A 13,163-nucleotide genomic window follows, 5' to 3' on the forward strand; every position below is an offset into this window, starting at 1 on the left:
CCCCTATAGACTGGGAGTAGAAACAAAGGAGAAGGAAGTTATAACAGAGAAGACAGGATTTAACAGATGAGTATGACTGCTGAATAACAAAACTGATGTTTCTTTTGGCCTCTGGTATTTTGGAGCAGTTATACGGTAAAACTTGAAGTTGAGGAATGGCAATCCATACCAAATATTAAAATCTGTTCTTAAGTATTTGTTAATACAAATGTACTCTGAAAAGTATTGCTCCATTTAAAGAATTATTTTTTACTTTTTGTGTAAAAGTTATATTTCACAATTAAAAGGTTTAAAAAATCATTGAGAAATCGGAATACAAAAAATAAAAAGTAATTATTTAGAAATACTATGTGGAAAGCTGATAGACAATTGATAAATTAAGAAAGCATTTTAATAGTATAAATGGAGAAAGAACTAATTTCCTTAAACTGTAAGGAATGTCAACATATCATAAAGAAAACATTCAATTAAAAATAGTTAAAAGGAGTGAGCCACAGCGGCTCAGTGACAGAGTTCTCGCCTGCCATGCTGGAGACCCGGGTTCGATTCCGGGGACCTATCCATGTTGAAAAAAAAAAAAAAAAAGGAAAAAGTAGTTAAAAGATGTGAACCTCATACCTAGAAAAGGAACTATAAACACACTTCAAGATACACTGGTACACTGGGGCTAACTTTCACTCAGAATAAGAAAAATGCAAATTAAATTGAGATACAGGTTTTTATTCAACAGATCAGCAAAGTTAAAAAATAATTCACCATATTGGTGTGGGGTCACATGTTCGATTGGACAATGAAGATGGAAGTTGAAAATGGTTAAACCTTTGGAGGACAACTTGACAAAATCTGTCAATATTTATCATGCACATACTCTGTCAAAGGAATTAAATTTCTAAAATTTACTTTCAAGCTATACTCCAGTGTAAAATATGCATTTACAAAAGTATTCATTATAAACTGTAATAAAGTAAGGAAGGAAATAAAATATCAGCCATAAACAATCAAGAAATTATCAATAGTCAGTTAAAAAAAAAAAAAAAAGAACACTTTGTTGATACCTAACTAAACAAAAAAAGACAATTACCTACCCTGGGAAATTTAGGCTGGCCTCTTTCTGTTCCACAGATTCATTCCACATCAGAAGAAGGAAGGATAATGCCTAAAATTTTCTGACGAAAGATTGTTTGACCGAATAATGCTATATCCAGCTAAGAAGTAACTCAAATATAAAGACAATAGAGAGAAATTCTCAAAATAAGAAACTCAGGAAATAGTCTTCTAAGGGTCCTTGGGAAAAATAATAATAAACCTGCTGGATAACAAATCCAATCAAGCAAGGTATGAACCAAACATTTTTAAAACTCTGCAATGAAGACACTATGGTAAATGTTTGTTTCCTTGACTGCCAAAGCAAATACCCTGCAATGAGGGACTTAAGCAATGAGAATTTATTGACTCATGGTTTTGAAGCTAGGAAAAGTACAAATCAAGCCCTCATCACAGCAATGCTTTCTCCCCGAAGACTGTGGCATTCTGGGGCTGATTGCCAGTGATTCACGGTCCTTGGCTTCTCTGTCATATATGACAGTGCACGTGGCAGCCTCTTCTGACATCCAAAGTCTTTTCTGGGTTCTGTTGATTTCAGTTTCTGGTTGTTCCCTCTGTGGCTTTCTCTCTGTCTAAATTTCATTCTTCTTCAAAGAACTCCAGAAATATGATTACTACCTACCCTGATTGGGTTACACCACATCTTAACTGAAGTAACGTCCTCAAAATGTCCTACTTACAATGGGTTTGCAAACATAGGAAGGGGGTACATAGAAGGGTGTGTTTTTTTCTGGGTTACATAGCTCCAAACCATGATAGTAAACAAACTTGTAATCTTTTAGTAGTGTACTCATTTTAATATAGAAAGAGTACCAAAAACTCTGAGAAGTATATTTATAGAGCACAATGTAAATGCTATAAACCTGTATAATATAAAAATAAAACCCAAAAAATTTGAATCGGAGTAACAGGAGTTAGGGAAAGATGTGATTGTGCTACTATTATATCTTTCAGAGAGACAGTGGATATATAACATATAAAAAAACAAAAATAAAACAACTTCTCCACCCCTTGCAGTGTAATATTAAAGCATATATGCCAGGATGTTAAGCATTCTCAATTCTTAGTACTGACAATGAAGATAATTGTCATTTTTAATAATTTTTAAATTGCCAATATGCCAGGATTTTAAGCATTCTCAATTCTTAGTAGGGGCAATGAGGATAATTGCTGCTTTTTATAATTTTTGATCACTAAAAAAAAAAGGTAAAGTTTAACATCATTGAAATACTTGGGTCTTACAAGGTAATTGACTTTCTTTTATCTAAGCCTCATTCCACAATAGTTAGGGGAATTTAGAGTTCATCTATGCAATCATTCTGAGCTTATCAATGTGGAGGTACATATCAATCCACATCAACATCAATAAATGGAAAAGAGGCCATGTTCTTCAAAAATTTGAATAAAATGATATTTATATATAGTGTATATATATATATATATATATATAGTGGAAAAATAAAAACGTATGAATATGACAGTACTTGTTCACTTAGAAATATGCCCGTATGTATGTAAGTAGGTATGTATTTGTGTTTGCATTTATATATATATATACACACACACACACACGTGAATTAAGATTGCTTTTAGGTAAAATTTTCAGCTCAATTTTCTACCTTTATTCTTTTCTATCAAATATGCTTAATATAATTTAGTAGATTACAGATAAAAGCACGAACTTTGAAGCCAGAGAATAATGGTCCTAGTCCTGGTTTCCCCACAACTTCCTAATCTCAGTCAAATCAATAAAACTAGATTAATAATATCTGTTTCCCAGGGCTAAGGTGAGAATTAATAATATATATAAAGAGCCAAGCATAGTACCTGGCATGAGTTAAATACTCAACAAATGTTTGCAGATGTTAAAGGAAGCACCTCTCTGATAGCATTAGAATTTCTCAAAAGGAAGGAGAGAAGAGGGCATTCCCTGCCATGATGATGCATATGAAGAATCTTGAGAAGACATGTCATTTTAAAAAGCCTTAAAAGAATTCTTATGTCCTCTTTCTGTCGCCTTCACTTGGAAATCATTGGTATCAAGTTTCTCACCAAAAGGTGGAATGGAGCCTGTAGTTTTTGCACTACTCTTTACAAACTTCCCTTAGGAGGAGACTTTTTGTTTTTCCGTTTAATATTCTTTGGTCTACATTATCACAGCATAGGAATAAATGAAATGTAAGTGACAGGAAATAATAGTTATTCACAGAATTACTTTTAGCTATTGAACTTTACTTAAAAATTACTTTTCCTGAGCAACCTTTTCTGCTAGTCACTCACTTCCAGTTCCTGAGGAATTTCTAATTAGCTACCTGAGAAACAGCATCCCCCCCTTCTTATTTTTTTTAGTCACCGTATTAATCTTCTGGATTTGTCTCAACAAAGTATTTATTCACAGCCTTTTCTGGCCTATGCTTGGTATTTCAAGAGCTGGCATTTCCCTTGTTTGTCTCTAGACACTAATATTTAATCATATAATCATAGGAATTGGAGATGGAAGAGACCTAATGGTTCTCTATTCATCTGCTTGCCAAACCTGCTGCTGTTTTCCCTATCATTTGGCAATGATTTTTACAAAGCTGGTGATTTATCCACTAAGATAATTTTAAATGCCATATTTTTGCACATATATCAGGAATATCTACTATCCAAAGTTTTATATTCACTCCATGGCTGTTTGTAATAGATGAGTTCACCTCTAATAATAAGTGGGTACTTGTGATAAGATATATATACAAAATGCCCAAATCACCGGCCACTGTGGTCAGTTTAGTGCACCTGTGATTTTATTATAAATCAAAATATAAATCAAACCAGCGGCTTTGCAGAGATGAATAGCCTACTCAGTCAAAATTTCAGATTCAAGTCCCAAGTACCAGCATCACCATACTATGATTTTTAACAATAAAATTCTTTCCCAACATTTAGGAATGCATTATCAAGTTCCCCTGGTCATTTTTTCTTCCAGTGGATAAATTCTTCCATTTTAAAGCTACTGTCAAATTCCAAAGAGACGTGGTTTGGGTAGGTTTATTAAATTTCAGATGTACAGAGGCAAATGGATTTAAAACATCAAAACCATAGTGGAAGGAATATGAGAAGAAACATTTCAAAACCAATAAATATTGCATTCATCTCCAAATATTTTTCTGCCTGAGATTCACATACTTCTGCCTCCAGCATTCACTGCAATTCTTGAGCTTCTGTCAACTAAGAAATATCACTATTGAGAATATTTGGAAAATTCCCCCCAAAATATGGTTTTACGAAGTTATCTTGAGAAAGGGATGTAATTTAAATATGAACCCTTCATGAAGCTCTTCTCGCATATTCCTACAGAGAACATTCTAAACCAGAGGACATAAACTGACTGACCAAAACCCAGCCAAATCCCAGGGTTATCCTCTGCTTTAAATTTAGCCTCAGAATTTGGATAATAGGTTAAAATGTCCTAACCTCTTCTACATAAATGACTGGTCTTCTTATTTGGAGGTCACAGAAGGATGATTCCACACTAATCCAATAATCATCTGTTAGTTTTTACACACGCACACAAACACACACACAGTTTTCACTTGACTAAAACTCACCTAGAACATTCTTCTGTCTTATTTGTGTACAAGTCTGTCTCTCTGTCCGTTCCATCGTAAGCAATTTTAAGGACAGCTGCCATAACTGATACCTTGGTATATTTCTACTTTTGCACACTGCTTAATAAGTTCTAGATGAAAATACTTTGAATGAAATAAAACCCCTCACTGGCTCTCTAGGAATTGAAAATGATTAGGAAAAGAATACCGAAAGTTCAGGGGTATACCAGATGGTGAGGGAAATTACATATACTTATACAAAGGATCGAAACATGTTTGGGAAGATTTGGATACCTCTAAATTAAACTCAAATCTGATTACAAGATGACGTTGGCAGAGATCACTATCACCTGATATATTCCTCATTACATTTAAATATTCATAATCCCTTCCAACCCCCATCCAGGCACAGAATCCAAAACACGCTTTCTTCAAGTCAATGTGCCACATCGTCTAACTCTTCTGAGAAATTATATCAATCCTACAATAAAGTGAAATACCCAACTTATATGAAATAGATTTTAAAAGCTTGCCTGAGCTTCCAAGTCAGCACTCAGAAAATACCTTGTTCCAATTCTCGATAACTGTAATTCCAGTTATATTCATTTAACCTCTCTGTATCTTATTTTACTCAACTACAACATAGGACTAGCAATACTAAATAATGTTCACCTCAACAGACTTAAGACAGTAAGTGCAATGTTTTTATCACAGTGGCTGGTACATGGTAACTGTACAATAAATGGCACCTATAATTAATAACGTCACACAGGAGATAACAAGGTTTGGAAATATTACCACTTTTTTTTTCAGATTAATTCTTCTTACCTTCCAAGTACGTATACATATATATATATATTTTTTTTTTTAACTGGGGCATTACATGAAATTAAAACAAAACACATTCTTTTAAATTTTTCTTACTTTTTTTAAAAGCAAGAACAAAAGCAGCATTATTTGAAGGACATAACCCAACCCCGCCCCTTAAAAAGAGGTGAATTAAATAGTGAAGGATTAGGTGAATAATAAAACAAGTGCAATCACCAAGGAAAATCTGCTATCTTGGTAATTATTTTACCTGAGGAGATGACGTCAATACCTTTCAGATTACATAGGACATATCCTAGAGATTATGCTACAAAGGGATTCTGCTAAGTAGTTATAATTTGGAAAGTGAAATATTAAAGAATTCCTTTTAAAAAAATTCAGTGAAAGAAAAGGTGTTTGATGTGCATGCTGCCTTATTCTGAAATCTTGGTCTTAAAAATTTATCTAATGGCCATGTATACACTTAGAGCCAAATTATATGCTACATATCCAATATCTTGCATAATTAACTGAAATAAAGCATGTAACATTTTCCCTAAAGAAATACTTTAAAATATTTGTGAAACCTGAGATATGTCTTTTTTCTTTTGTTTTTGTGGCAGAGGGGAGAGTCAACAATATGTGCAAAATAAATAGAATTATTTTACACCAGAAAATCAAGAACAAATCGAGAGTGTCATAGTTTCTGAACTGTTACGACAAATACCACAAGATGGTTTGACTTAAACAATGGGAACACAGATGTACAGCTTTGGAGGCCGGAAGGCTTGCTGCTTCCTGGGTTCGGTGATGCTCTGATGGTTATAATCCTTGGGGTCTCTTGGCTTTCCCACCACATGGTGATGTCCTCTCCTTACTGTTCTGGGTTCACACACTACGGGGCCCTGGCTCCTCCTCATGGTTTTCTCTGTATGAATCCACTCATAATTGGATTAAGACCCATTCTGACTCAGTCACACCTAAACTAAAGGAATATCTTCAAAAGGGACTACTTCTAATGGGTTACACCTACAGAAATGGGATTAAAACTAGAACATGTTTTTTCTCCACCCAGGGGTACATGTATCCATCAGCTAGACAGGATCATTGAAAATATTCCAGCAAATGCATATGTTGTAAACATCTTCTTGCGTTATATAAAATGTGCTAACTATGTGAATCCTTTTTAGAATTCCTTTTCTTCTGTCCCCAATCTGTCCAAAGTTATAATTTTTGTTGTCTTCTGTACACATTGCATTTCTTCTGTGGGGATGAATGATAAATTGGATCTTAACCTAATATCAATTCCCTTGTGTCTGAAATCACCCAGGGAGTATAATTCTGTTCACACATAGAACAAAACGGATTTTGTCACCTAAAAATTCTTCAACAAATTTTATCAGGAAGACAAACCCATTTTGCTTTATGCTAATTCTAAATGTTTGTTTCAGTTCTTTGTTTTTCCCCAAAAAAGATATTTTGGAGGGAGAAGCAAACACTTTTCAAGCAAAGATAATACTTTACTCTTTACTTTTAATGGCTGAGAAAGTTCCAGTGCCCAATGAACATATGAAATATAAATACACATATGTTTCCATACATTATGATAAAGAGTAGAGGTGTAGGTTACTAGATGTTGCAGTTATAATGAGCATAACCACATCTCAGTTCAGTGATCCTAATTACCCAGCCACACATCAATCAACCAATCAATAAGTAAATCTCATATAGCTTTTTATGTTAATTCAACAAATACTTGCTCAGGTTGCAACGAGTTAATGGGTATTCTGATAACTGAAAGTCTGCAAGCAATGAAAGAGACATGTTTTCTGCACTAATGAAGTCTATATATCTGTTCAAAATCGATAGTTGGTGAAAAAGTAAACAAATAAGACAACACCACAAAGGCAAATGTGACGAAGGACATATCATTGTCTACATCAAATAGAGATAGAGAAGAGGAACTATTTTAATTTAGATGGAAGCATAGTTAGAAATACATGTACACAGATACGTGTGTCTTTATAAGAATGGAATATTCTGCATATATTGTTCTACAAACTTATTAATGTAATATGATTTTGAGAATACTCCATGTTTTTAAAACTGCAATGTTCATTTTGTATTGAGAAGTTCTCTCTAGCAAACAGTTTTTCTGGGGACATGTACACGCTTTCTGGTCCAAATGTGTAACTGCTTCTCTACAGTACTTTATAATGTATGAAATCGCAGGGTCAAAAGGGATGTACATTTAAAATTTTAATAGTTATTGCCCATGGGGTTACCGTAATGGAACCATTTATTTATAATCTTAGCAAAATACGATGCTAAATTTTTAATGTTTGTCCATTTGACAGGTAAAAAATATTAGACAAAGAATCTTTTTGTCATTTTAGTTTGCACTTTCCTGATTATTAGTGAAGTATATTTTTCTTAACTTTTTTTGACCTTCTTTTCCCTCCTCTGTGAATCTTTGAGGTGTTTGTTCAGATCTTTGCCCACACAATGTAAACAGTATCCCCTCCACTGCTGTCTTTAACATTGTTAAATGTCTGTTCTTATGGAATGATGTAAATATAATATAGTCAAATTTATTAATTATCCCTTTTGCTTTTGCATTATCTTGCATGTGTATTTGTATATTAGTATGTGTTTGTATCTTATTTGAGAAAGCCTTTCCTAATTTTACTGTTAATTCAGACTGATTTTTGTTTTCTTTTAATATATACTCATAATTTTGTTTCATACATTTAAATATTTATATATCTATATCTATATAAGTTTCTTTCTGTGAATGATGGAAGGTAAGAATCTAATTTTTTTCTTCCCTGTCGATGGTTAATTTACCTAGCATTTTCTATTGTTTAGTGCAACATTTACCCGCCAGTTTTCAATACTGCTCTTTCATAGTCTAAATTCTCATAGTTTGATTTAGACTAACTGTTTGTTTCCACATCAATATTACATCTTAAAAATTATTCTCTTGTTATAACAAGGGAAAGTTTGAAGTGTGATAGGCAAACTTCTCTCTTCCTACCATTAAGCTCTTTTCAAATTTCTCATGTTTATTCTGTCATATTTCTCTTTCTAAATGAAATGTAAAAGGAGCATTTTGAGTTTCAGGAATAACCCTAATAGTAATTTTATTACATTGCAGTGTATTTATGTATAATTTGAGGGTGTATTCTTATCTTTTCAATATTGAATTATCCCATTCAGAATATGTCTTACCTCACCTTTTATTTGAATCTCCTTTTATGCCCTTAAGTAAAATTTTATCATTTTCTTCATACAGATTTTTTTCTTATTTTTATTAGGGCTATCTTTATGCATTTTACAGTTTTGTGACTATTGTGAAGCAAATCTTATCATCTATTATATATTCTATCATTGCTAGCATATAGTAAAGCTATGGAAGATTACATCTTTGCTGTTTTCTGAAAGTAATGGTGTTTTTCTTCGTCCTTTCCAATATTTATAGAAGTTATTTCTTTCCAGTATTTATACCTCTTACTTTGTATTTCTTGTTTTGGTGAATTGGTAGCTACTCTAATACCATGTTGATTAATAATCTGATATTAAGTACCATTGTGTTGTGACTGATTTCAGAGGAAATGCTTCCAATCTTTCACTATTAAATGTGATGCTTGATCTATGGTTTTCTGGTAGGTAAAATTTATAAAATCAAGGAAATTTCCTTCTATTTCTAGTTGCTAAGAGTTTTACTTATTTACTTAAAAGTCACTTACTTTTAAATCAGGATTGTGTGTTACCATTTATAAAACAGTTTGTAAATATTACATTATTCTTTCCCTTCAACCATGTAATGCAATAAATGCTTGGAGCATTTTCTAATGCTGAATGAGCCTTGTATTTCTGGGATAAAACGTTTATTTTCAGACACTGCTGGAGTTTGCTAATATTTTAATTAGGTCATTTTTACATTTATGTTCATTAGTGAGATTGGCCTATACTTTTATTCATTCTGTTATCCTTGCTCAGTTTGTCTACGGTGATTTTTTTTCTTGCTAGCAGTATGAATTGAGCTTGGTGGCCTTCTATTTTATCTATGATCAAAATTCTTTATATAACATGGGAATTTTTGTTTGATACTTTAATAAATATCTACTATCAGGTAACATCAGGAGTAGATATGACCCTGTTCCTTAATTTCCCTTAATTTTTTTCATTCACTATCGGTATATTTAGCATCTTTTTCTACTTTTGATCCTGTATATTCACAAGTTATATATTATCAGAAAAATCACACATAACAAACCTAGTGTTAAAAATATAAATAAGTATATCACATTGTCTTATTAATTTTTTGAATTCCCCTTATATTTATGAATGACTGCTCTTTAGTTCCCTTCAAGTTTCTTTCCCCTCATTTCTTTTTTATCTTGAAGACTTACCAAAGTTTTGACTATCTTATAAGATCATTAAAATGAGCTAGCTTTTAGTTTGTTGGTATTCTTTACCTATCCCATTTCCTCTTCTCTGCTTATATGACTTCACCCTGGAGTAGAGAATTTAGCTTTTTAATGTTTGTAGGTCTCCAAATTATAGCATCCTCAGACGATTTTGTTTTTTGACCAGAGCAAGAAAAGTTTTCACTTTCAAAAGCTTTCTGTACTTCCCTTTCTGCTTTCAGAAGGGTCAGCTTCAGTCCAATCTCATCTCTTTCTCTTAGAATCTTCCTGATCACTACAATAAGGAGAGAGCACACTCCCAAAGTGTGATTTTTTTACTACCCTTTTTCATAATTCTACAGCTCTAGAGGGTAAATCATCTGTTTTCAATGTAAAATAAATGTGACGATTAAATATTTTGCAACCACTTACAATGATCTTTAAAGCGTCAGCTTTGCAAAGCAGTTCTCAATATCTTGGCATAGTTCATTTTACATTTTAGATGATTTCCTTTGCAGTATCCCATTCCTTCGATCACATTTGGAAATGACACCATTTGTTATTTAACACAAGCTGTAAACATGTGGCAGCTTTGGGGACATTATTAAGCCAGACTTCACTTTATAGTCTTGGCAGTTCTTTTGGCTTTGTAGTCCTCTATGTGCTTTCTTTATGCTCTGCCTGAGGGTGATATGGCTTCATTGCTTCAAGTTGATGCCTGCAGTCATGACAATCACAAGTGACTTAGACAAATCAGGTCTTTGTTGTTGTAGGGCAACTTCTGAAACATTGTGGTGGGGTGGAGTATGGGGTTAGCATGGGATGGTATTGCTAGGAAGGGAATATGGAAAGTGGAGGTTAGACAGGCCACTACAGGATCTGCTATTGCCATCTGTTATAATAATGCAATGAAATTAAATGAGAAAGCACTGCACGTATAAAGTGACTTTATTTTTCCTTCTCATCAAAGGGGGAGCATTTTTTGTTACTATTTTAGTTATTAATCCTATTGCTTTTCTGCTTTTATCTCCATTTAATAAGGGGGGTTTTACAAACTATTAAAAGTGAGCACTTCCTCTGAAGACATTGTGGTTCCTTTACATTGCCACCCTCGTATCTAACTATACATTGTTATAATATATTTAATAACTATTGGTGACTTTTTTAGAGTTCAAAGCAACTGTTGATTAATAAACAATTTCAAACCATAGCTCACGTTCCTTACATTCTGTTTGTTGTTGGAACATGAAACAACAAATATCCTATTTTTCACTCATCAATTTTCAAGTGTGCCATTGTCCATTCTGCAAAGATCTGCAAAGGCCTTGAAATTGAGAACCATTGCCAGTCAGGGCCTAAAAGCAACTAAATAAAAATTAATTATGTGCACAAAAAAGGTCTATTGTCTAAATGCCAAAAATTTTGTCAACTAGCATATTAGGCTAGACTATAATCAGTTATCTGGGTGTTTTGGTTGTAAGATTTTCAAGACAAAAACAAAACAGACGTAGAAACCTCTTCCTCTAACTTTTTTTCCCCACCGGCAAGTTCTGCACTGCTCAGAAACCTAAGAATAAGTGACTTGAGGCACAGTCTCTTCTTCAAAATGTCCTTACCTGACTCAGAAAGCTTTCTGTGTAGAAGCAGCTAAGCCTACGGTCTTTGTTCAGTTCCCTTGGATTTCTTGGTTTATGTTTGTGATCCCTTTTTGTTTTTTTTTGCTTATTATTATACCTTGATTTCCATTTTTATGCTTCCACCTGCCTAAGTCTTGTGACTTTTGAACCTTTCATTAAAATTGGATACCGAAAGGTACTCTCTAGACCTCTTGCTTAGTCTCTAATAGCTGTGCATCTCTCTTCTCTACCCTACAGCTCTACCACCTATATCGGCCTAAGGACATTTGTTTCAGGTGGGCTTATTCTAAGCCTACAGGATAGTACTACAGCCCCAGGTGTAGCTCAGCTCTACAAATAACCTGCTTCTCCATGATTGGCTGCTTTCCATGTGCTATTGCCCTGAAGAGATTGAATTAACTCAATAGACCTCTGATTTAGCACGATGATTTTCAACCCTGGCTGTAAGTTAGAATTATGGAAGGGACCTTTAAACGATTGTGTGTGTGTGTGTGTGTGTGTGTGTGTGTGTGTGTCTACATATTAGAGTCTCAGGCACAGGTAATTTAAAAATGTTCTCTGAATGATTGCAAAATGCAACCTGTATTGAGAACCACTGCTTCAGAATTTAACAAGCAGAGAGGCACAGGCTGAAGAACAAATCTTGAAGTCCCTCTGATTGAGGGGACTAGAATAAAAATCCTACAGAGGGTGGGCCATGGTGGCTCAGCAGACAGAGCTCTTGTCTGCCATGCTGGAGATCTGATTCCTGGTGCCTGCTCGTGCAAAAAAAAAAAAAATCCTATGGAAACATCATTGTCTTTTATTTCATTATCTGTTTTTTGCTTTTTTCCTCCCTAGATCAGTTATTGTGTATAGAACGCAAATTAAAAGGAAGAAGTGAGTGGCAATAAATGAGAAAGGGAAGAAGAAAAGAAGGTCTATGTTTTTATCCTCCCCAGCCTGACCTGAAGCCTGGGCTATACTGTATGTCGACTATAAAAGGCAAGCTTCCTACCTACAATATTCTGCATGAATAATATTCAGGAAGGAAATTTTAAATCCACCACTGAATATAAAGAAGCACCACTAGAGAGAAATAATTTACGAGTAAGACACCAAGGGATACATGCCATAATTTATTTTTATATCGTGATCTTTGTTCAGACCACTGCAAACTCCTCTTCAGAAAGAGTGCATCAATTATGAGCAACAAAGAAAAAGGAGCCTATAAGACTGGAATATATATCTTTCATACTTACTATAGGCTTATGCATATACACGGATGATAGATACTTTGTTGGTTCAAATCATTGCAAGCTGTGAACCATGAAGAGAAATGAGCAATAAATAAATATCCCTGTTTCTTTTAATAAAATGTCCTCATGTCACAGCCTAGGGAATGCCTTGTAATCACAATGAGCTCAAACATGTCCTGCCCAATTCTTGAAATGTAAATGCTGTGTGACTTCTTTAAATTAATTTTTGGAACACATTTAAAATGACATAGCTATGAAATCTGAATGTTTAGTTGGTGACCATGCACACGAAGTGAAGTGATAATTGGTATACTATTGAATCAAACCTCCATATATTTAAGGAAAACTTTTTTTTTTTGGTTTGTATTAATGAGA

At 33.8% G+C, this 13,163-nt stretch overlaps 1 long non-coding RNA gene across 2 annotated transcripts in view; it reads left to right on the forward strand.

Moving 5' to 3' along the window:
* The window catches only part of LOC143657844 (uncharacterized), a 31,391-nt gene extending 18,469 nt beyond the window's left edge, over positions 1 to 12,922 (forward strand). Inside the window, exons 2-3 of one of the 2 annotated variants that reach the window (XR_013162967.1) lie at positions 11,788 to 11,993; positions 12,391 to 12,922. This is a non-coding gene — a long non-coding RNA (uncharacterized LOC143657844). The remainder of the gene's footprint in view (positions 1 to 11,787; positions 11,994 to 12,390) is intronic. The other variant, XR_013162968.1, reaches the window with a different exon arrangement.
* Positions 12,923 to 13,163: the final 241 nt, after the last annotated feature.

This window comes from Tamandua tetradactyla, chromosome 15 (assembly GCF_023851605.1).
Source record: "Tamandua tetradactyla isolate mTamTet1 chromosome 15, mTamTet1.pri, whole genome shotgun sequence".
NCBI lineage: Eukaryota > Metazoa > Chordata > Mammalia > Pilosa > Myrmecophagidae > Tamandua > Tamandua tetradactyla.